The sequence below is a fragment of the Ceratotherium simum genome, chromosome 12, assembly GCF_057802395.1.
Source record: "Ceratotherium simum simum isolate JZ-2026a chromosome 12, ASM5780239v1, whole genome shotgun sequence".
In the NCBI taxonomy this organism is placed as follows: domain Eukaryota; kingdom Metazoa; phylum Chordata; class Mammalia; order Perissodactyla; family Rhinocerotidae; genus Ceratotherium; species Ceratotherium simum.
The window spans coordinates 41342320-41364310 of NC_141911.1; the positions used below are offsets into that span (position 1 = coordinate 41342320).

Below are 21991 nucleotides of genomic sequence, written 5' to 3' on the forward strand. Positions count from 1 at the left end.
TAGCCTATTAGGTCTCTTGTCAGCTCTCTGAGGATTGCAGCTGGGTGGGCCTGGCCTCAGGCACAGGAGCACCCAATTGTTTCAGGTTTTGGAAGGTGGAGCAAACCTCCTATGTAGGTCTTTGAGAAGTACAAGTCTTCTGCGGCTGAGAAGCCCTGCCGCCCACAGGTCCACACACACAGTCAACACAGTCCTGCCCCGTGTGAGCGCCCCGACCTCCCCAAGCGGACCCAGTCTCTCCTGGCGGGAGCCCCACACACTCTGCCACCGCCCCACACTCTCCACCCGCTCCTTGTGCACACCCTGCCCTGCTCAAGTCGGCTCAGTTGCCAGGCTGCAGAGAATCCAGTCACCAATCTATGCAGGTGCACAAGTTGCCTGAGGGCTTGTTGTTGGGTGGGGCCAGTCTCTAGGGTGGGCTGCCTGCCCTGGCTGAGCTGGATTAAATCGGTGCTCTATTGGGTGGGGCAGACCCTGGGCTAGCAGGCCAGGGAGAACTCCAATGGCGTCTGTGTCAGCACGCCCACACCAGGCCACAACAATGGCCACCGCCAATGTCCCAGTCCCTGGAGAGGTCTCACCTCTCACCGAGATGCACTCAGGGCCTATTAGGTGAGTCTCTTTTCACCACAGCACTGTGCACCTTTCTTTCTGGTGATTTTAGGATGCTTTCTGAAGCGGGTGAGTTTTCGCGCGGGCCCTTTAAGAGCCGGTTTTAGTTTCTTTGTGAACCGGGTTTTCTGGGGGTACTCCCCAAGGTTTTAGTAGCAGCAAAGTCAGATATTATGCCGCTGGTGTCGATTGTGCTGGGTCCACAAAATGCCCACAGCGGGGGCGCTCCCGGCTCAGGGCCCCGCGCCTCCAGGGAGGCCGCGTACCTGTGAGCTGCTCCCGGCGGCTGTGAAGCTGGCAGCTTGTGAAGGCGGCGTTTTTCCTCTCCGGAAGGGAGTCTCTGCCTCTTCCACCTCAGTTGGGGTTGTCCGTTGTTGCGGGAGTTCCTCTTATCCAGTTTTCAGTTCTGTCTCAGAGGTAATTTTTCCACGAGTAGTTGTAAATTGGCTGTGTCCACGGGAGGAGGTGAGTTCCGAGTCTGCTTACGCCGCCATCTTGACTCCCCCCCTGCTTGGTTGTTTTTTAAGTTTATCCTTTTGATCTCAGTTCAGTTTTTTTCCCCAATGAAGGTTTCTCTCACCTGTCTGACAAGGCCAAATTCCCCAGTTCCATGGCATGGACTCCAGGTAATTTCACTGAGAAACAGCTAACTTACAGTCAATTCCTTGAATTACCAATTTGTTAAAAACAAATTAAAAAATTAAAAAACTTTGTTAAAAGCCAGTTTGCAGAAGACCAGTTCATCAACCTGGTCTAGCATGGTTCTCTGCAGCTGTCTTTCTGGAAGAGACTGTGACAGGCAGAGGCTTAAATATGAAGATAGTAACTGCATTTAAGAAGCCCACCATTTGCTTACCTTGGAGTACTGGATCATCGGGCATTAGAGAAGGGCGTGCCATCTGAAATGTGAAAACATAAAATTGACATTCAGCCCAGACAAACTGTCTGGAGTTAAAGAGCTGTCACGAAAGGACTGCACTGAAACTTCTGTGAAATGAAGACTTCAAAAAATCCTCAGTAATTCAGTGAATTGGTCATTTGGTGAAATGATGATTTGGCAGACTACCTTTCATTAAATTCATTTTCTAGAAATTGGCTTTTGGTGAACTTAGCTTTCAGTGAATTATCTGTTAGGGAATTCAGTGAATCAGTCATTTGGAAAATTGACTTTTGGCAAATTGGCCTTCTTACAGCACTGTGTACCTCACTGTGTAGCATTTTTCGTAGTGAACGGCTTCCATTTGTTTTATGATTGTTGGATTGGTGGTGCTCTCCCCCACTGTATGTAAGCATCACCAGGGAAGGGACAATATCTGTTTTTATTCACCGTTATATTCTCAGCTCCCAGCACAGTGTCTTGCACATAGTAAGCATTCAATAAATATACATAGACTGAATGGAAAAAATAACACTTTGCTACAGATCAAAATGGAATAAAAATGGATTTGGGGCACCATTTGGTGAGGCTTAATTACCAAATATCTAGAGGAACTGATTATGGGGCAGTTGCTTTTAAATAAGTGTCTATATGAATGCTGTATATATATATAAGATGGTACCATTTTATCTTAGTAATAATAATAATAGCTAACCTTTATATATCACTAACTTCACGCCAAATTTTACAGTCATTCACCCCTGTAGTCCTTGCAACAGTCCTACGGGGTAGATTACTACTGCTGTCCTCGTTCTACAGATGAGGAAGCTGAGGCACAGGGAAGAGAAGGAACTTGCCCAAGGTCACACAGCTGCCTGAACACAGCTCTCTTGATCAAGAAAACTGAAATTTTGGTAAAAATTAGGTGATGGGAAATGAGCAGTTTATAATTTTTAATATCTCTTAGGATAGGCATGGAGGAATAAATATGTTATGAGAAAGGAACAGTGTTCCAGGTATTGACACTAATGTGATCTAAGAATGCAATTTTGAAAAGTGTCATGGAGAATAATGTTTGATGATGGGCTAAATGATGGCTGAACACAATGGGAGAAGGGCATTTTTAAGGTCCTTTGTAGCTCCATCAGCCTCCTGATAGCTACCCCCAAAACGTACAGTATATATAAAACAGAGTGCTTGCTTTGCAAGCACAGCATCAATGCAAAATTTTCTCTATTTACACTGGAACGAAAACTGTCCTTGCTGTGCAAATTCAGCTTTAAGACAGTTTTTCTAATGTCTCCCTCTTACCAGATTGTTGCTCCAAGTTCCTCCTATGTAGAAATGCTGCAGCTGACTGCAGTTCTCATAGGGTCTCCTGGGTGGGAATGAAACAACAGAGGAGGGAAATGGATCTGCGATAACTATGGAGACCAGGGAGTGAGATTAAGTTGTTCATGGGGGCCTTGTTAGCGTTGTTAAAATATAATTCAAAGCATTACCTTGCTGTGCAGAAAGACAGAGATCAAAAAGAGAGCTTGAAACATTAATGCGAGCCTTTGTATTTATCATTTGGTGGGGAAGGGTACTTTCTATATGTACTACGTCTAATTTGTACAGCAAATTTGCAAATGAAGTATTATTCTTCCTATTTTACAGATAATGAAACAGACTCAGGGTATCTAATTTTCCCAAGGTCATATATCTAGTAACTGACCTTGGGACTCTAACCAAGATCTGCCTTATTTCAAAACCCATATAATTTCTACTACATCACGCTGCCCCTCTAGGATATTATAAGGTAGGGACAATAATGATGGTGTTGAAAACTGATGGTTTGTTCTCAAGCACATATTGCACAGAATGTGGTGGAAAGCAAAATTTATGCTGCGAAATGAGTGTTGGCGACTGATACAAAGGAAAGAGCTAGATGTCTGTGGTGAACAGAGCCTGTTTAGCTAAATGGAGTAATACGTGACCATAGCCCTCTGTCAAAACATAACAGCAATATATTGGCAGCACAGTTATCTTTGGTTTGAAAATAGGATTGACTGAGAGGCTGGTCTTGAGAACACACCATTGAATTTATCTCCAGAGATTGGGCATACACTTGAAAGAGACTTGATACATCAAATGAAAGATTACCGCTTCTTGCAAAGTTTCCTTTCTCAATAAGATGAAAATGTTGACTATTGCTAAAGATTTTTCTGAAGAATGTAATAGCTGTAGACCACAATTGAAAGGTTCAAATGATTCATGCAATCTTCCAAAAAGTTTCATCAGCTGGTTTTTTTTCTTTTTTTTTTGTGAGGAAGATCAGCCCTGAGCTAACATCCATGCTAATCCTCCTCTTTTTGCTGAGGAAGACGGGCCCTGAGCTAACATCTATTGCCAATCCTCCTCCATTTTTTTCCCCCTTTTTCTCCCCAAAGCCCCAGTAGATAGTTGTATGTCATAGGTGCACATCCTTCTAGTTGCTGTATGGGGGACGCCGCCTCAGCATGGCCGGAGAAGCGGTGCGTCGGTGCCCGCCCAGTAGTGGAGTGCGCGCAGTTAACCGCTAAGCCACAGGGCCAGCCCCCATCAGCTGTTTTAATTGGCCTTTTAGGGAATTGTTAATTTCATCAATTTCTACAGAGGCAACATGGATTCATGTATATTTCTTTCAGAACATTATGCTTGCTATTTTTCTTCTATTGCCATCTATGGGAACTACTGTTGTTAGGCTTAAAGTTAAATATATTATTAGTCATATTCATTGTTAAAATTTATTTTGAGTTAAATACCAGGTTTTTTCCCATATGTGCTAAAAGCCTGACTGCCACAAAATATAAATATATACCCATCTTTCAATTTGTACACTTTTTTATTCTAGACAAAGCTAAGGAACGTATAAACTTGGGCTTCAAATATTTTAGAAAGCATCCATGCATTATTTACTAACAAATACTTTTTTGAAGTAAGATTTTTGTATTTGGGATGGAGGCAGAATTTTGAAAAATACCTTTCTTCTTAGAATTGTCTCTGGTCTTTAGCCATTTAAAAAAAATCTCTGAACAAGTTCCCTTCCCAACTCTCCAAATGCATGCACACACAGTGACATGAATTTGTGATCAGGATTTGTTTTGTGATGATATGGAAACTCTGCATTTTAACATTTTTTTTTTAGTATAACAGCAGTAAAAGTTGTACATTTCCTGTTATCTCTGTATGAATAATGCTGCTTCATTGATTTTGTGGTTTCATCTGTGAAGGAACTAATCTTGATCTTCCAATCTCTAGCTTTTATAACTTTTTAATAACGTAGCTCAAGATGGGATTATATGACAGATGAAATTACTTCCAAAAAAAGCAGTAATGAAGACATTAGTTATTCAATAATGTTTGGTGTGCTGCAGAATCTTTTCAAAGCAGAGCTGATGCAACTATAAAAAATAAGGTGTTCTGAACATTTCTTTCCTCTGGCTCTTTTGAGTTGATAATCAAGAGTGTAACATTGTCTTGTTTGTTTAAAGAGTAAACAATATTAATTTTATGTGTGTGTTTGACTAAAAATGTGGTTAAACAAATAATAGAGAAAATACTGCTTCATGCAACTATTTTTTTTCAGAACATGGTAAAAAGGTTGATTAAGTTTTTTGATCATTGCTTTTTAGTTAGGTGACATAAAAGGAATAGTTTTTGAGGCAAGTTTCATTGTATTTATCAAGAATAAGCACCTTTTAAGAATTTTTAAGTTAAAGATTGTCGAAGGGCAAAATGAATGTTTGATTTACTTGGAGTTGTTTAAGTGCTGAATGAACTCTTAACCCTCAGGCAAATTCTTCACCATAGATTGTTCACACTATTAAGGACATTTTCCCAGTTAAATTTCTGAGTGCTAATGTACTGTAGACATTCTCTATAATTTCACACTTAAAGGACTAGCTTATCAAAAATAGAATCTGACTCCAGGACATATGTTTTTCACACAGATCATCAGTATGCAATTATCATTTGTTGTCTGCTGTATCCCATAAACAAATTTTCATGATTTTGTAGAGTTTTACAGCTCGTGTATTCTTTTGCTGTTGATAACTTTTCACATATAGTGAATTTGTAATAAATTTTATTATTGACAATAAATAATAGAATAGTAATAAAGAAAAATAGGCTAGTGGAATGAATAACAAAGTAGAAATATGCAACGAAGGGATGGTGTAGTGAACAACTTTTCCAAATTCACTTTGAACATGATTAAATTTCAGCAAAAGAAATTTGTATTGGACACTTGAAATAATTCTTTGACGTCTAGAATTGTGTTTTTGATATTCAAGAGACAATGAATATCTTTGATGCTATGTGGAAACTACATACACAACTTCTTTGTACTGGTAGTGTGCTCTTGAGTGAGTTGTTCAATCTGGTTTTCTCATTTGTAAAATGGCGTAATGATACCTCATAGTGTTATCATAAATATAATCCAAGTGACCTCAAATAAAATATTTGTATAAAGTCACTTAAGCTTTTGTTATCTGCTATCCAAGGTCCAAGACCTTGTCCAGTAGTCTAAGCGATTCCCAGGGGTACTTAAATAGCTTTAAAACACTTTTCCCGGAAGTCTGCAGAGGTGCTTCAAGGGTTCTGCAAACATTTAATTTGAATATCATTTTAAAATTAAGTTGTTTTTATTTATCACACACAAATGCACAGATACCACTCTAAGGCTTATAACAAAAGCAGCCATTCTCTCCTCCTGTTATTTCCACCATGTTTCTGTATACTACTCTTTATTGATTTTTAAATTTTATTTTTTAATTTATAAATTATTTATTTAGAAACATTTTTAAAACAAAAAATAGAAATTAGACAATGATGAGATAATAATTTTTAAATTTTTGGACTTTCTTATTGTTGACTTCCTACTATGGAAGTCGAGGATATAGCTCTCGTAGGTCTCCCTCTCCTCCCACTGCATACCCAGCCACAGACATACACGTTCCCTCTCCCTCTATCTCCCCACACACGTGTATCATAATTTTTGTTTAAATGAACAGTAATTGTGTACACAGTTGTAAACATGTAAATATTGTTCATAGCCCAGCATGTTTATGTTTCCTTTCTCGTACAATTTTTATCTTGCATGGAGGTAGCAATGCTAACAATTGCTTCATTTAAAAACTTTGCTTTGTTTTCTGTGCTCCTTTTATTAATTTAGCCCCCAAATTTCCCATAGAACTTTGAAATTCTTCTCAACATAGTCAAATACATTGATCATTTGTCAGTTTCATATTTTCCCTGAAGACAGCCCTCTTAGATCCATGTTGGTCCCCAGCTGGGATGGACTTCTCAGTAGGCGCATCGGGACTCCCCTTCACCATTGTGCTGGGAATCCTCTCTGCCTCTACCTTTATCTGTGTCCTGCTTTCCATGTCTTCCTCCTTCTTGGTTTATCCCCTTATTTTAGTGGAGCACATCCTCCAGCAGCTAGCTAAGAAATGATGAATTGGAGCGAAATTGTTGAGACTTTGCATGTCATAAAATATATTTTCTGCCTTCATACTTATTTAATAGAGAGCTTGGGTGTAGCATTATGGGTAGAAAATAACTTTTCCTCTGAAAAAAGCAGCCATTCGTCCTCCATATGCCTCCTTCGTCTTTTCACTTCCAATACATACCATTTTTTCCCTACAATTTGTATGCTGAATAAATAACGAATTTAGATTTAGTCATAAGCCTTCAAGGAGCTCAGAGTTTGGAGGGTAGGTAGGATTTAGAAGGAAAGGGTTAATATTTGTATGTTTACTGTATGTCAGGCAATAGTATAATATATATCTAATTTAATTTTCATAACACTTAACTTTACAATAAAGCAACTGAGGCTCAGAGAAGTTAACTAATTTTCCTAAGATTATCAGATAGAGATTTAAATACAAGTATAGCTGGAGTACATGTTTTCCCCATTCCATAAGGCTGCCTTCCAACTATACCAGTAACATCTTATTTTATCTCATTAAGCAGTGTGATATAACAGTGCTTACGGGCCTGGATGCTGGTTTCATGTCTGCCTCTTTCTAGCTGAATTGTGAGTTGATATGTGTAAAGTGCTTAGAGAAGTATAGTAGATGCTGTATATTATGAGCTATTGTCATTATTACAATTGATTTTCAAGTGGCTTCTTTTGGGTCCTGCTCTTCCCGTCTTCCATTCTGTTTGCTAGTTAACTTATTCTTAAAGTTATCAGCTCCAGTTTAACTTTCCTGGTAAAGCCATTCCAACGAGACAAAGCCTCAGTCTCTCAAAACTAGATCAGTTTCCATCCACCTCTCATAGTGAGAGTTAGTATTTTTCCTTCATGTCACAGTTAGTAATTATGTGTTTTTGTGAGCATTTGTTTCAAATCTGTTTTTCCCACTGAAGTCTAGGCTCCATGTCTGTTTTGCTCACTTTTGTAACCATAGAACCTAGCAAATACTTGGAACATAGGTATTATATAAATATTTGTTCAAATATTGGTTGCACAAATGAATATTGAGCACAGGCAAATCTAAATATATGTTTCTTTCCCTTACTGCAATAATGTATTTTAATAGAAAGTTAATAATGGATTCTATGGTTACAAGCTCTTTGTAAGAGTACTTTATAATTTAGAACCCAGAGAGGCGAGTTTAAGTTCTCTGAACTTCCAACATTAACAATCAGATATTCAAACTCTATTTCAAAAGCCAAAAAAATGGAAATCAGATTTCCCATTCTTTCTCTCCAGAATAATATATGTTTTCTCACTCCAACTAACCTGAGAAATATGATACCCTAAAGTGATTCTGATTAGGAGTGAGGACACGTTGTGATGGGATGGAATGTATCGAGAATAACAGCTTTAGAAGACTGTGGCAGATGTTATACACTGGTTATACCAAATTCTTTTATATCCCTTCCTTTATTTTTCTTCTACTAGAGTGATTGAAAATCTTGAAGATTCATGTTCCTTGCACTCCCTTGAAGCTAGAGTGAACAGTGTGACATAGATGTGGTAAACGAAATAGAAATGTTTCTTTTCCCCTTTTCTGGATGAGATAGTTCCTAGCAGGTGCCTGCAGGTGCAGCACCCGTCTTGCATGCACGGACAGGAAAGCTGCCTGCCGAGGATGCTGGCACAGGAGATGGAAGGAATTTGTTTGCTTGATAAAATCATTGAACCTTTCGACTGCCTATCCCCAGACTTCTTGTTGCATAAGATAAATAATTTCCTATGGTTTAAACAACTGTTAGTCAAGCTCTTAGTTATTTAGAGATGAACACAATCCTAGTTGGTACCAAAAGAAGCTCAGTTTGTTAGATGGAAATTACTATTATAAAATAACGTTAGGAGGACACATTGTAGGTAACGAACAGAAAAAAAAAATTGTTTTCAATTTAATACTTGAATGAATAAGTTGTAACTTATTTATAAAGCTAAACTTTTATTTCTTTGAATGCAAGAAGTCATAGTGAGGCTCTTAGAACTTTATAACTAGCAGTTTCCAAACTAGAGAAAATTTAAGATCTTTTCATCTACAATGCCCATCAAATACCTAGTATATATTAGGTATGCCCAATAAGTGCATGTTGAATGAATAATTGAAAATGTCATTGAAGGAATAAGTGAATCTGAAAGATATTTCCTGGAAGAAGTATCACGGGTGACCTCACCAAGAATAAAAACACAAATCAAGAAAGTGTAGAAGTTCTTATACCCGTCCTATTGACGTCCATAACTTTGAAAGATAGATGTAGAACCTCACATCAAAAAATTTTAATGTTCCAAAAAGATATGATCACACCTAATATGAGAGTGGGAAGGACAATTTATTTTACCTAGGAGTGTGTGAACAAAATAAACAAATTGAAACATGACCTTTTGATTTTATTATGAAAATTGAAGTTAGTTTCTAAAATGTTCATACCTGTGCCAAACTATTTCCTGGAATTGAAAGGGAAACACATTGTTAGGAAGCACAATGACACCCAAGAATATAAAATGATGAGTGTTTTTGACTCTATTTTACAAGTTTGGGAATAGTCTGAGTTGTATCCTTTATTATAAAACCATAGTGGTAAGTACAGCACTTTTCTGAGTTCTGTGAGGCATACTAGTGAATTATCGAACTGGAGGGGGTCATGAGAACCCTTGGATTTGCAGCCAGTTGGTCAGAAGTGTGGGTGTCCTGGGGATTCCCTGAACTTGCAGCTGGCATCTGAAGTGAGGGCAGTCTTGTGGAGGACTGAGCCCTTAATTTGTGGGGTCTGTGCTAACTCCAGGTGGTTAGAGCCAGAATTGACTTGAAGTACACCCAGTTTGGGTTGAAATGGAATATTGTCCATAGGAAAGGTCTGCTGTTTGCAGCTCAGTAGCATTCTCAGATTGTGTCTTGTCTGCCATTAGGTTGGCTTTCTTAAGAAACGTTAACTCCTTAATGGAGATTAGTGTGCAGGAGGTTTACTGGGTGGTATTCTTTTTTTTGTGAGGAAGCTCAGCCCTGAACTAAAATCCATGCCAATCCTCCTCTTTTTGCTGAGGAAGACTGGCCCTGAGCGAACATCCATGCCCATCTTCCTCCACGTTATGTGGGACGCTGCCACAGCATGGCCTGACAAGCTGTGCGTCAGTGCGCACCTGGGGTCCGAATCCAGGCCGCCAGCAGCGGAGCGCGCGCACTTAGCCGCTGCGCCACCGGGCTGGCCCCTATTGGGTGGTATTCTTGGGATCAACACTTGTTGAAGGGAAAGGAAGGGAGTAGGATTGGGCAGGAGGAGAATTTGAGCTGTGATTCAGTTTCAATGGAAGCCTCCACTGTCCCTACAGAATATTCTAAAGGTAAGATTACTCCTCAAAGCTGCCCTGAGTTAGGGTAAGAGGACTGGGCCTTTAAACCACTGTGTTTATCAGTCATTATATGGAAGCCACCCAGAAGGGGGTATGACTATGGATAAGGAGTTCTCTTTAGCTGAAGCAATCCTAGAAGGCAGTTGACAGCTGAGGATTGCCTGTCAGTAGCACTCTGAGGGGCTGGGATAATGAATTCTTCATTCCTGAAGGGGAATCTGAGTGGTACATCACAGAACCCACCACAACCCCCTCTTTATGCTGCTCAGATCTACTTCTTCCTAAAAGCTTTGGAAGGAGCTCCACTAGGATTCTGATGGGTAAAATTTAAGAGGAAGAGGAAGATTACTGGGATGAACTACAACCCCCACTACTGCAGCTGGTCTTGCAATTGAATCTCATCCTCTGCCTCCTTTATTATCCATTATATTGTCCTCACCCTCAGCTAGAACTTGTGGTGTCATTGGCTTACTTGGTGGCATGGCTCAGACCCTCATCCCTGAAGGGTTTGAGCCCCTGATAGTGAGTTGATGCACTTGTCTATTTACTATCAAAATTGGGCAAAGAGCACCGCAACATACCCGAAAGGATCACCTGGTGTCAAATATATTATTCCTTGACTTTATTATATAACAGCAGTCCTACTTCCCCTTGACAATTATCCCTGCAAGATGGTGACTTGTTGCCTGCTGGTCATTTAATACAAATTGCCTGAAATTCCCAGTAGCCATATCTTATAGTTCAATGGGACTCTTGCTGTAAATACTAGTGTAAACATTCTCTTATTGGGAAACAGGACCCCTGAATCCGCAAAGCCTAGAAATGAAGGTATGGGAAGTGAACATTCCTTAAGATATCACTGGGAATGTTGGGAAGCAGGAACCCTTTGGTTCCCAGACAAAAGTATTCTTCCTACTGGGGACCTGGAACCATATGAAATTTGTTGATTTGAAGTGTACGTTGCATCCTGGAGGATGGAGCCCCACATGCAAAAATTATCACATTCAAACATGCTTCAGCTGTGCCTTCAACACACTATACCACTGCTTTAGGAGGCCAGCGGCTTCAGGACGGTATGGTATGTGACATGACCAGTGGATCCCATGGTCCTTACCTATAAGTATAAGTACATGTATACCTATACTTATACCTTCTTTGCTATAAAGGGGTTCTTTCAGTCTGATGAGATGTTGTATGTGATCACATGCTGGTGGATCACTCAGCCCTCTGAGAGAGGTGCAGGCTAATGCACTGGAGGCAGAAAAGGCAAACCAGTACCCAGAATTTTCTTTATTCTTGTTAAAATTAATTGCTGCCCTTTCCTGGGTGAAAGTGGTCCAACGCAGTCAACTTGCCACCATGTGGCTAGTTGGTCTCTTCAAGGAATGGTGCTCTGTGGAGGACTTAGCACTGGTCTTTGTTGTTGGCAGGTTGGACATTAACAGTGTTAGTAGCTAAATAAGTGTTGGTAAGTGGGAGCTTATGCTACCGCTGTATCCCTAACACCAAAGCTATTCTGTTCATGTGCCACTTGCACCGGAAGTGAGATGGCAGATGGCAGAGAATGGTTGGCATTACCTGATTGAATCATTTTATTTCCCTGGTTGTTTAACAGCTCTTCTTGCTGACGGCTTTCTGGTGGGCATTAACATGTAAAACAAATATTTTCACACTTTATGCTCACTCTTATATGTCCATTCACATACCTCTACTTTCTCTTTTTCCACTCTTGGTACCAATTTTTGCGGGTTGGGTTCTCTAGGAAGTAGAGTCCTAGATGAAAATAGTAGGTAGGAGGTTTATTAGAAATGCCTATGGGATTTACGCCTGTGGATGGATGGGGATGGAAAGAAGCAGGATAGAGCAGAAGAAAATGCTGAGCTGCTGTAATGGAGTCTGAGCGGAGGCTTCAACTGACCATATGGGGAATTATGAAGACTAAATGAATTGGGGAGAAAGGGCAGGGCCTTTATACACACACACTTGTCAGTTGTTGGATATGGGACTCTTAGAACAGAGATATGACTTTGGCTAAGGTGGCTTTCTTTAGGTGTGGCAATTCCCAAAGGGGGCTGTAGCCTAGGGCTATCTGCCAAAGAAACTAAAAATTGGATAATAAATCCTTCATTCCTGAAGGGGAATCTGAATGGTGCCATACAGTGTCCACCACTGTAGAAAGCAGGAGGCCTTTTTTCAATATGAACAATCTCAGCCCCTTTTAGTCCAAGCCACATCCATAATTTGAGATAGACTGCTTTCTGGATAGAGCATCATTATATGCTGTACAAAAATACCCTTAAGATTCTTAGTGGCCATTTGTCTAACTGAGAGAGTCTACCGGGTACCATTTTAAATCTTTCTGAGGTCTTAGCAAAGGGTCTTACAGCCACACCCTTGAGCTGATCTTTACTCTGAGGCCATTTCTTACTTTAGATTTTTTTGCTGGAGAGGCTTGGGATGAGAAACGGTTTTATACTCCAGCCCTGCACATCCAGGGCTCTCTATATTTCCTGTATATTCTGTTTGCAAACTGATCAATTCCTTCTTTATAATCTTTCTCTTCTTGTACCTTATCATGTATAGCTCAAGGAAGACAATTAACACTTTCAGCATTCTGGCTAACTCATTAGCTGAATCCACAAATTTGTTAGGCACATCATCTAGCATTCAAGTTGCTTCAGGTAACTGTTTTGTCAATTATTCCCCCACTATATACGATGAGTTTCCATTTTTCCAGATTCCGATAACAATCATCACTGCCTTTCAGGCCCACTAACAGTTGGTTCACCATTCCTCCAGCCATTTTTGTTCTTTTTCCAGCCTCTGCTCACCACAGGATCCCAAATACAACAGCTACAAATTTCTGTATCAAGTATTTATTGCTGCATAACAAAGCACCTCCAAACTTATAGGCTTAAAACAACAACGCATTTACTCACTCATGATTTTGCAATTTGCCTGTGTTCAGCTGTGTGGTTCTTCTGCTGGTGTTTCTTGGGGTCACTGGTGTGGCTGCAGTGATCTGGCTGCTCCACTGGGTATGTGTCTGACTGTTAATAGGGGCTGTTGGCTGGGGGCTTTTTTTTGTTTACAAGTTCTTTCTTGCAGGATGACCTGGGTTTCTTATATAGTCACTGCAGACGTTCAAGAGGGTAAGAACAGAGTTCTAAAGTTTGAGTCCAATGTTTAGAAGTCACTAGCATTACTTTGCCACCTTCTATTGGTCACAGCAAGTCACAGGCCAGCCCTGATTCAAGGCGTAGTGAAATAAACTCTACTTCTTGGTGAGACAAATGTAAAAAATTTTGTGATTAAACTTAATTTTTGTATTTTAAAATAGTCTTAGTTAGCTTTCTTTGGATATCTTCCCCAGGCAATGTCTCTCATATTTACTCATTCCGTCATCCACTTCTTTATTTACTTATTCAATGTAAATATAATGAATATTTATAGGTTGCCTAATATGTGTCAGACATTGTGATGAGCAATGGAGATGCAAAGATCTATACTTTGGAACCTGATAAAATTATAAAGTTCTTTTAAAACTGTAAAATTCTGAGAGGTGTTTTATGGCTTTTGCTCTTGAGTTTTAAGGGTTTCATCATTGGGAAAAGCTTATAACTCATGATTCAATTGAGCTACTCAGTTGCAAACAAAAGTTATAAAAACTGAATGAAATGTCAAGATGAACAATGCCTTCCTGTGAATGAATTTTTCTAACCTCATTTGCAAAATAGCTTGGTTTCAGACCACATAAATTAATAAAGAACAAGCATCTGAATATCTTCTTTGGAAAAATGTCTGTTCATATCCTCTGTTTATTTTTTAATCGGGTTGTTTGTTTTGTTGTTGTTGAGATGTATGAGTTCTTTATATAGTTTGGATATTAACTCCTTATCAGATATATGATTTGCAAATATCTTCTCCTAATCGTTAGGTTGTCTTTTCATTTTGTTGATGGCTTCTTTGCTGTGCAAAAGATTTTTAGTTTGATGTAGTCCCATTTGTTTATTTTTTCTTTTCTTTCCTTTGCCTGAGGAGACATGATATTCAAAAAGATACTGTTAAGACCCAGAATCTCTCATCCCAGGATCTCCGAATTTTGGTCTCATTTTTAATTGGGCAGAATCTTCTCCAGTGCTATCTAGAGTAACTATAGCTGACCTGCTTAGAAAAACGTGAAGGTGTTTCTGTCAGCATGGACTTTCCTTAATTGATTAGTTAGCTCCCCAAATCATTATTTCCATTTTAGAAAATCTCTTGTTTTGGGGAGAATTTCTCTGGTATTTCACTGTGATATATCTCTTCCATTCTGAACCCAGTATATCCTTGGTATACAGAAAATGCTAAATAAACATATATTGCCAAATTTATTCATGTTCTTGAAATGTAACTAGATTCTAGAAAGTCAGGAGTAAAAGTGTGGAGGTGGAAAGGGACAGGCCTTATAGATGTGATTTCCATGTTGGGAATGATAAGAAATAAGATTAGGATGGTAGGATATGGAGCCAGTTTATGAAAAGCACTGAAGGAGGGGAAAGTTGTTGGAACACTAGACTATTTGTGCCTATTGTAAATGGCTAAAGACTGTTGTGCTTTTTGTGTTTGGTCAAAGAGAACTGTAAATTTTTTTTCCAGGTACTGATATGAGCAAAGCAGTATATTGCTATGATTAATTTGGCAATATATTTAGAGAGAGAAAGATAGATAGTCAGATACTAACACACACACACACAGAATCTTATTACAATAATCCAAGTGTAGGTAGTGAAGATATGGTCTGAAGTAGTAGTAGGAATGCAGAATAAGGTACAAATCTCAACTCTTGATTAATTTAACCAGTATTTTATTTTCCCAGTTGCTCCACTGTTTTTCAGAATCACTTCTATTTTCTTGCTTCTCTTACCCAACTTTCACTTAAATATGTTAGTTTTTCTGAGATACTTATGAATCTATGGAGGAGACCACCATCTATTGCAATGTGGTGGAGGAGAAATAGGTCCCGGAGCCTTCATAATAGGCAAAGTTGATTTAGATTTGTTTTTATTATTACTGAATTTTCTCCATCTTTTCTCCCCTACTGGTCATATTGGGAGACTTTCTTAGTCTTTTTTCACAGGTGTGTCCAGGTCAGAAAAGAAGGAGAAAAGGACAGAGTATGTATGTATATGTTTGAGGAATAGGGGATGAGGGGTGGAGCTATAGAAGCTTATGGAGGAGGACAAAAATTATGGCTATAGGTTAGATATTTTTTCTTATTCACTTTTTTCTTTTTTCCCTATTATGGCTTAAGAGTCTTAGAGAGAGGAAGGGCCTTTATTGGACTATAGTGAGCATTCTTGTTTTCTGATCCACTTGATTCAGAACTCCAGTAAGTAGGTTGTGCGGTTCTTTGTGATCACGTATCTCTCTCTAGGTTTTCAATTCTGAATAAGCCATTTTCTGGAGGGTTTGAAAGTAAACTTCTTCTGCTCTTAAATCTCCCATTTTCTCTATGCTCTCTATTACAAGCCTGGAACTTGTGCACAACTGCTCTGCAATTTGGGCTGCCTTTTTGTTTTCTTGGTGTGGAAGATCGGCCCTGAGCTAACATCTGTTGTCAATCTTCCTCTTTTTGCTGAGGAAGATTAGCGCTGAGCTAACATCTGTGCCCATCTTCCTCTGTTTTGTACGTGGGATGCTGCCACAGCATGGCTTGAGGAGTGGTGCATAGGTCCCCACCAGGGATCTGAACCTGCGAACCCTGGGCCGCCGAAGCGGAGCACGTGAACATAACCACTACACCACCGGGCCAGCCTCTGTGCTACCTTTTGTGCTCCTCAAGTGCATCCTTCATGAAAGTAATAGATAAATGATATATTTAAGACTTTTCATTTATTTAAAAAATGGGATTGGTTTTTAAACAGATTCTTCACTTGACAAAGGAATTAACCATTAGATTACTGTAAGCATAGAGTCTCACAGTACATTTAAAGTATCATATTAAAACTTCTGTTTATACTCTATTAAGTCATCAAAAGATGACATAAGAATACATAAGGATTGGCAACTGATTCTCTCACTGGAGTATCACCAGGTGGCAGGATCTCAATAGATCACCGCATTCTGTTTTACTGATCTAAAAACTGAGTTTGATTTATTTACCTAGAGGTGACAAGCCTCACACTGACCTAGCTCACAAGATATTGATTTCCCCACCACTTCATTGAAACTGCTCTTATTGAGGTCAACCACTAGCCCCTTCTTCCAAAGATAATGGCTAATTTCTTTCCCTTATGTTACTCACATTCTCAGCAACATTTGACTCAGTTTATTGCTCTCTTCTTGAAACTTATTGTACTCGGCTTCTAGGATACTCCATGTTGGTTTTCTGCAGACCTCACTGGCTTTTCTTCAGTCTCCTTTGCTTGCACGGCATTCTCTGCTTGATCTATATACATGGTAGGGTGTTCAGGGTTCAGCCCCCAGCCCACTTTCTTCTCTAGTTTTGCTCTAGTTAGGCAATCTAATCTAGACTCATTAAATACTATCCATTTGTTGCCGACTTTCAAATTTCTATCTACATTCCTGAGCTCTCCATGAGCTACAGACTTGTGTATCCAACTGCCTGCTTGTTCCTTAAATTGGATATCAAATGAGCATCCCAAATTTAACAAGTCCAAAACTGAGCACTTAATTTCCAGCATCCACTACCCCTTGCCAACTGGCTCTTCCTCTACTCTTTTCCATCTCAATGAATTCTTGATTCTTTTCCCCTCATCCGCCAATCTAGTCCATCAGCAAGTCCTATCAGCTCCACCTTAAAAATATATTCCAAATTCAAGTGCTTCTGCTGTTTTCATTTACTCTACTACCACATAAATCTGGGGCTATCTTGTTAGGTTATCCTTATAATATAATATAAATGTATGGGGGTTACATTGATGATAAATATGTCTTTTTCTATTGTTCTTTTTGCCAGTATATTATATTCTTCTTTCCTCATTATATATGTATATGTATATGCATACATATTTATATGCATGCATATGTATAATACTATATACATGTGTGTATATACACACACCTGTATCTCTATATCTGTCTGTCTATTTATCAATCAACTTTTGGCATAAGTTATATTTGTGACCTTGGCGAAATTTGTTAGCCCAGATTCCTTTTGTTTCATATCTGCCTGTTATAATCTTTATTTTAAACCTTTCTTTGTCTTTTTAAGTGTGTCTACTAGACAACATTTTGTTTTTTTAAAAGTCAATTTTGAGACTCTGCCTTTTTAATTGATATGTTTATCCTGTTCGTAGTTATCATATTATAGTTCTGCTAGAATTTATTGCTCTGTATTATTTAATATTTTTTAATTTACTACACCTTTTCCCCAGCCCTTTTGTTGTTTTCCATTACATAGATCAAATTTGTTTCTTTTGGCGTAAAGTTACATATTCTATTTTTGTTCTCATGCTGGTTGCCCTTGTCATGCCTGTTGCCCTTAAGACTGGTACTAATGTTTATTTAGCCCAACTCATTTCTTTATCTTATTAAAATCTCTATTGTTTCTCTTAATAAGACTAGTACTTTAATATACTCTTATGTCTTTTTTGGTCTCTCTCTCTACCACCCCCATCACTGTAATATTGTCTAGAGTATTAGTTCTGGGTAATAGATATAATTTTTCTTTTCCTGGCTTAAAATTTTTAAATTTAATTTTTAGACAAAAAGAAACTTTGCCAAGACATGAAATTACCCTTACTTTTTATGTCATTCTAATATATCTTGAATTAAAGTCCTGCTTTTCTTCTTTCATCCCTCCCTTCCTCTCTTTTTGTTTCTTTCTTATATTTTTGCTAGTAGCGTTTAATGTGGACTTCTGTGTGGCAACCTTCTGAGACTCTGTACGCCTAAACATATTTTTATTACACGCTCAAATTTGAATGACAGTTTTGCTGCAGAGAAAATTCTATGTTCAGAGTTCTTTTTCTTTGATGCTTTACAAATATTACTTCATTGACAACGTGCATTCATTATCAGTGCCAAGAGGTCTGAGGACGATTAGATCCTTTTTCTGTTGTAGGTGACGTGCTCTTTTACTCTGGAAACTTTTTAGAATTTTCTCTTTGAAATGCACTATAATGTGTTTTGGCATGGAATCTTATTTCTTTGGTACTTTATGAATTCTTTCAACTTGAGATCTATCATCTTTCTTGAATTCTGGGAAATTTATCTCCATTATTTCTTCAAATATTTCCTTTTCTCTATTTTTACTGTTCTCTCCTTCTGAGACTACTGTTCTTCAGTGTTAGCATTTCTACTTCTACACTCTAAGCTTTTCTTCATATTGTCTATTTCTTTATTTTTGCCTCCTGCCTTTTGGGAGAGTTCTTAATTTGATCTTACTTTTTTTAACCAGTATTATTACCATTTTATTCTATCTATTGTGTTCTTTATTTCAACTGTTATATTTTTTAATGTTGCCACATAGTTCTTTCTTTTTATGTTTTATTATTCTTGTTTCATGTTACCAATATCTTCCTTTATCTCCTTATGTATGTGTATCACGCTTGATTTAAATTCTTGGCCTGACTATTCTCAATATCATGCTTTAGATAGTGTTTAGATCACGTTTTCTTTTACGGGAATTGTACTTCTCTGATGTCTGGTTACTTGGCCTGTGAGCTTATGGTCCCCTGGCAATACCACTGACTGAAGGTGACTGTTCTCCTGGGAAGGACTGAAATCCCTGTTCTACTTTTGTGAAGATGCTTTTAAGGAGAGGGGGAGACATGGCAAAGCCCCAGGCACCAGTGTTCCCCTGATGATTACTCCATTTGCAACAATCCATTTAGATTATTCCATCCCTCAGGAACCTCTCTTCTTGTGAGAGTTCCACCTGTAAGCCCTTATGGAGAAGCGCCTCAGGAAGAGCTGTCTCACTAGGTGTCCTTCTCCAGCCCTGAACTTATTGATGGAGGAGTGGACAAAATGCCAAAGGTCTCTGGTCAGCTCCAGCCCTATTTCAATCACAGCTCCCAGCAGGCTTTTGCACTGCCTTGTTATTACCATGCATGCACAGGCACCCAAGAGCTGAGCTATTGTGATTGATTTCTGCAATCAAGTGGCAAATAGTAACTATCCTAAGGCAATTCTAGGATGGGCAGGAATAAAACTTAAACATTTTTCTCTAACTTATCCTCTCACTGCAGTCTCTTCTGCTCCTCTGCCCCAGGCTACAGCTACTATCCCCCCACCCCTACCCCTCCAACACCTGTTCAAGACAGAGGCTTTAGTTTCTAGGTGGATGTCTCCTGCAGTTGTAATTGCTGTTAATACCTGGAATCTGTGTTTTCCTCTTGCTTTTATAGTTTCTCCAGGGTTGATTTTGAGTGAGAGAGCCAGCAGCCCATGCTAATTTGCCATATTGAAAAGTGTAGTTTAAATTTAATGGGGTTAAAATCCATTTACTCTCAATAAATCTTGAATAATTAGGGTCATTCTTTAAAAAAAAAATCCAGTTGGCCTTTTTTTATGCTTTTGTCTTTGACCTAGGAAATAGTCCATTTATGAGACACGAAAACTCAGTGAAGCTTAAAAAGTATAGAAAAAATTTATCCACCAGCTGGTGAAACACTCCATCCTCTCTGTTTCTTGGCTTTTGTGAGGACAAATGTAGGTCTTTTTGAATCATTATAACTTTCTGGATAGATAATCAGAAAACCAGGTTTAATGTCTAATGCTTCACTGTTTAATTTTGGACAGATCCCTTAAACTTCTAGAACTGGAATGTCTTATCTATAAATTGAAAGAGTTGGAATTCATGACTCATTAGGTCCCTTTCTTTTAGCTTTATTGAGGTACAATTGACAAAATTGTAAGATATTTAAAGTGTACAATGTGATGATTTGATATATGTATACACTGTGAAAGGATTCCCTCACTGAGCTAATTAACACTTCCATCACCTCACATATTTACCTTTTTTTTCTGGTGAGAACATTTAAGTTCTACTTCTTAGCAAATTTCAGTTAGACAATCCAGTGTTATCAACTATAGTCACCATGGTATACATTAGATTCTCAGACTTTATTCATCTTGTAACTGAAAGTTTGTACCTTTTACCAACCTCTCCTTGTTTCCCCCATGCCTCAGCCCCTGACAAGCACAAATTTACTCTGTTTCGATGAGTTTAACTTTTTTTTTTTTTTTTAGATTTCATATATAAGTGATACCATGCAGTATTTGTCTTTCTCTTTCTGGCTTATTTCACTTAGCATAATGCCCTCCAGGTTTTCCGATATTGTCACCAATGGCGGGATTTCTTTCTTTTTTAAGGCTGAATAATATTGCATTATATATATATACACCACATCTTTATCCATTTATCCATTGACAGGCAGTTAGATTGCTTCCACATCTTGGCTAATGCTTCAATGAACATGGGAGTGCAGACATCTCTTCAAGATAATGATTTCATTTCCTTTGGATATACCCAGAATTGGAATTGCTGGATTAAATGGTAGCTGTATTTTTAATTTTCTGAGGAACCTCCATACTGTTTTCCATAGTGACTGTACCAATTCACATTCCCACCAACAGTGCACAAGTGTTCCCTTTCTCCACATCCTTGCCAGCATTTGTTCTCTTGTGTTTTTGATAATAGCCATTCTAACAGGTGTGAGGTGATATCTCATTGTGGTTTTTATTTGCATTTCCCTGATGATTAGTGATGTTGAGCATATTTTCACGTACCTGTTGGCTATCTATATGTCTTCTTTGAAAAAATGTCTATTCAGGTCTTTTGCCCATTTTTAAATTGTGTTATTTGTTTTTCTGCTATTGAGTTGTATGAGTTCCTTGTATATTTTAGATATTAACCCCTTATTGGATATGTGGTCTGCCAATATTTTCTCCCATTCCATAGATTGTCTCTTCATTTTGCTGATGGTTTCCTTTGCTGTGCAGAAGTTTTTTAGTTTGATGTAGTCTCACTTGTGTATTTTTGCTTTTTTTTGCCTTTGCATTTGGTGTCAAATCCAAAAAATCATTGCCAAGACCAATGTCAAGGAGACATTGTTTCTTCTAGAAGTCTTATGGTTTCAGGTCTTACATTCAAGTGTTTAGCCCATTTTGAGTTAATTTTTGTGTATGGTATAAGATAATGGTGTACTTTCATTCTTTGCATGTAGCTATCCAGTTTTCCCATCACCATTTATTGAAGAGACTATCCTTTCCCCATTGTATATTCTTGGCTCCTTTGTCATAAATTAATTGACCATATATGCATGCATTTTTTTCTGGGCTCTCTATTCTGTTTCATTAGGTCCCTTTCTGCTCTATGATTTTATGATTATGATTGTGTGGACTTTTCAATAATTTATTTTAGGTGCATTTTTAAAATGTCTTACTGTGTGAAATCTCTGTCTCATCATTGATGAAAAGTCTGATAAAATTCTGCAGATGAATAGTATGTGATACTAATAAAAACAAAATATTAGCCTCCTGGATTAGTAGTTGGCAAACACATTCACTCTAAAGTAGTGGCCCTCAACCTTAGGTACACATGGGAATGAATCATAGGGAGTTTGGAAAAAAAATATAAATGTATTTGAAAAAATGTATTGCTACTAGGCCCCATTTAAAATAGTTAAATCAGAATCTCTAGGCAT

The 21991-nt window shown here is 38.4% G+C and overlaps 1 long non-coding RNA gene across 2 annotated transcripts in view; it reads left to right on the top strand.

Moving 5' to 3' along the window:
* Positions 1 to 479: 479 nt before the first annotated feature.
* LOC147915841 (uncharacterized) overlaps positions 480 to 21991 on the top strand; it is a 29392-nt gene continuing 7880 nt past the window's right edge. Inside the window, exons 1-2 of one of the 2 annotated variants that reach the window (XR_015553816.1) lie at positions 480 to 612; positions 1182 to 1238. This is a non-coding gene — a long non-coding RNA (uncharacterized LOC147915841). The remainder of the gene's footprint in view (positions 613 to 1181; positions 1239 to 21991) is intronic. The other variant, XR_015553817.1, reaches the window with a different exon arrangement.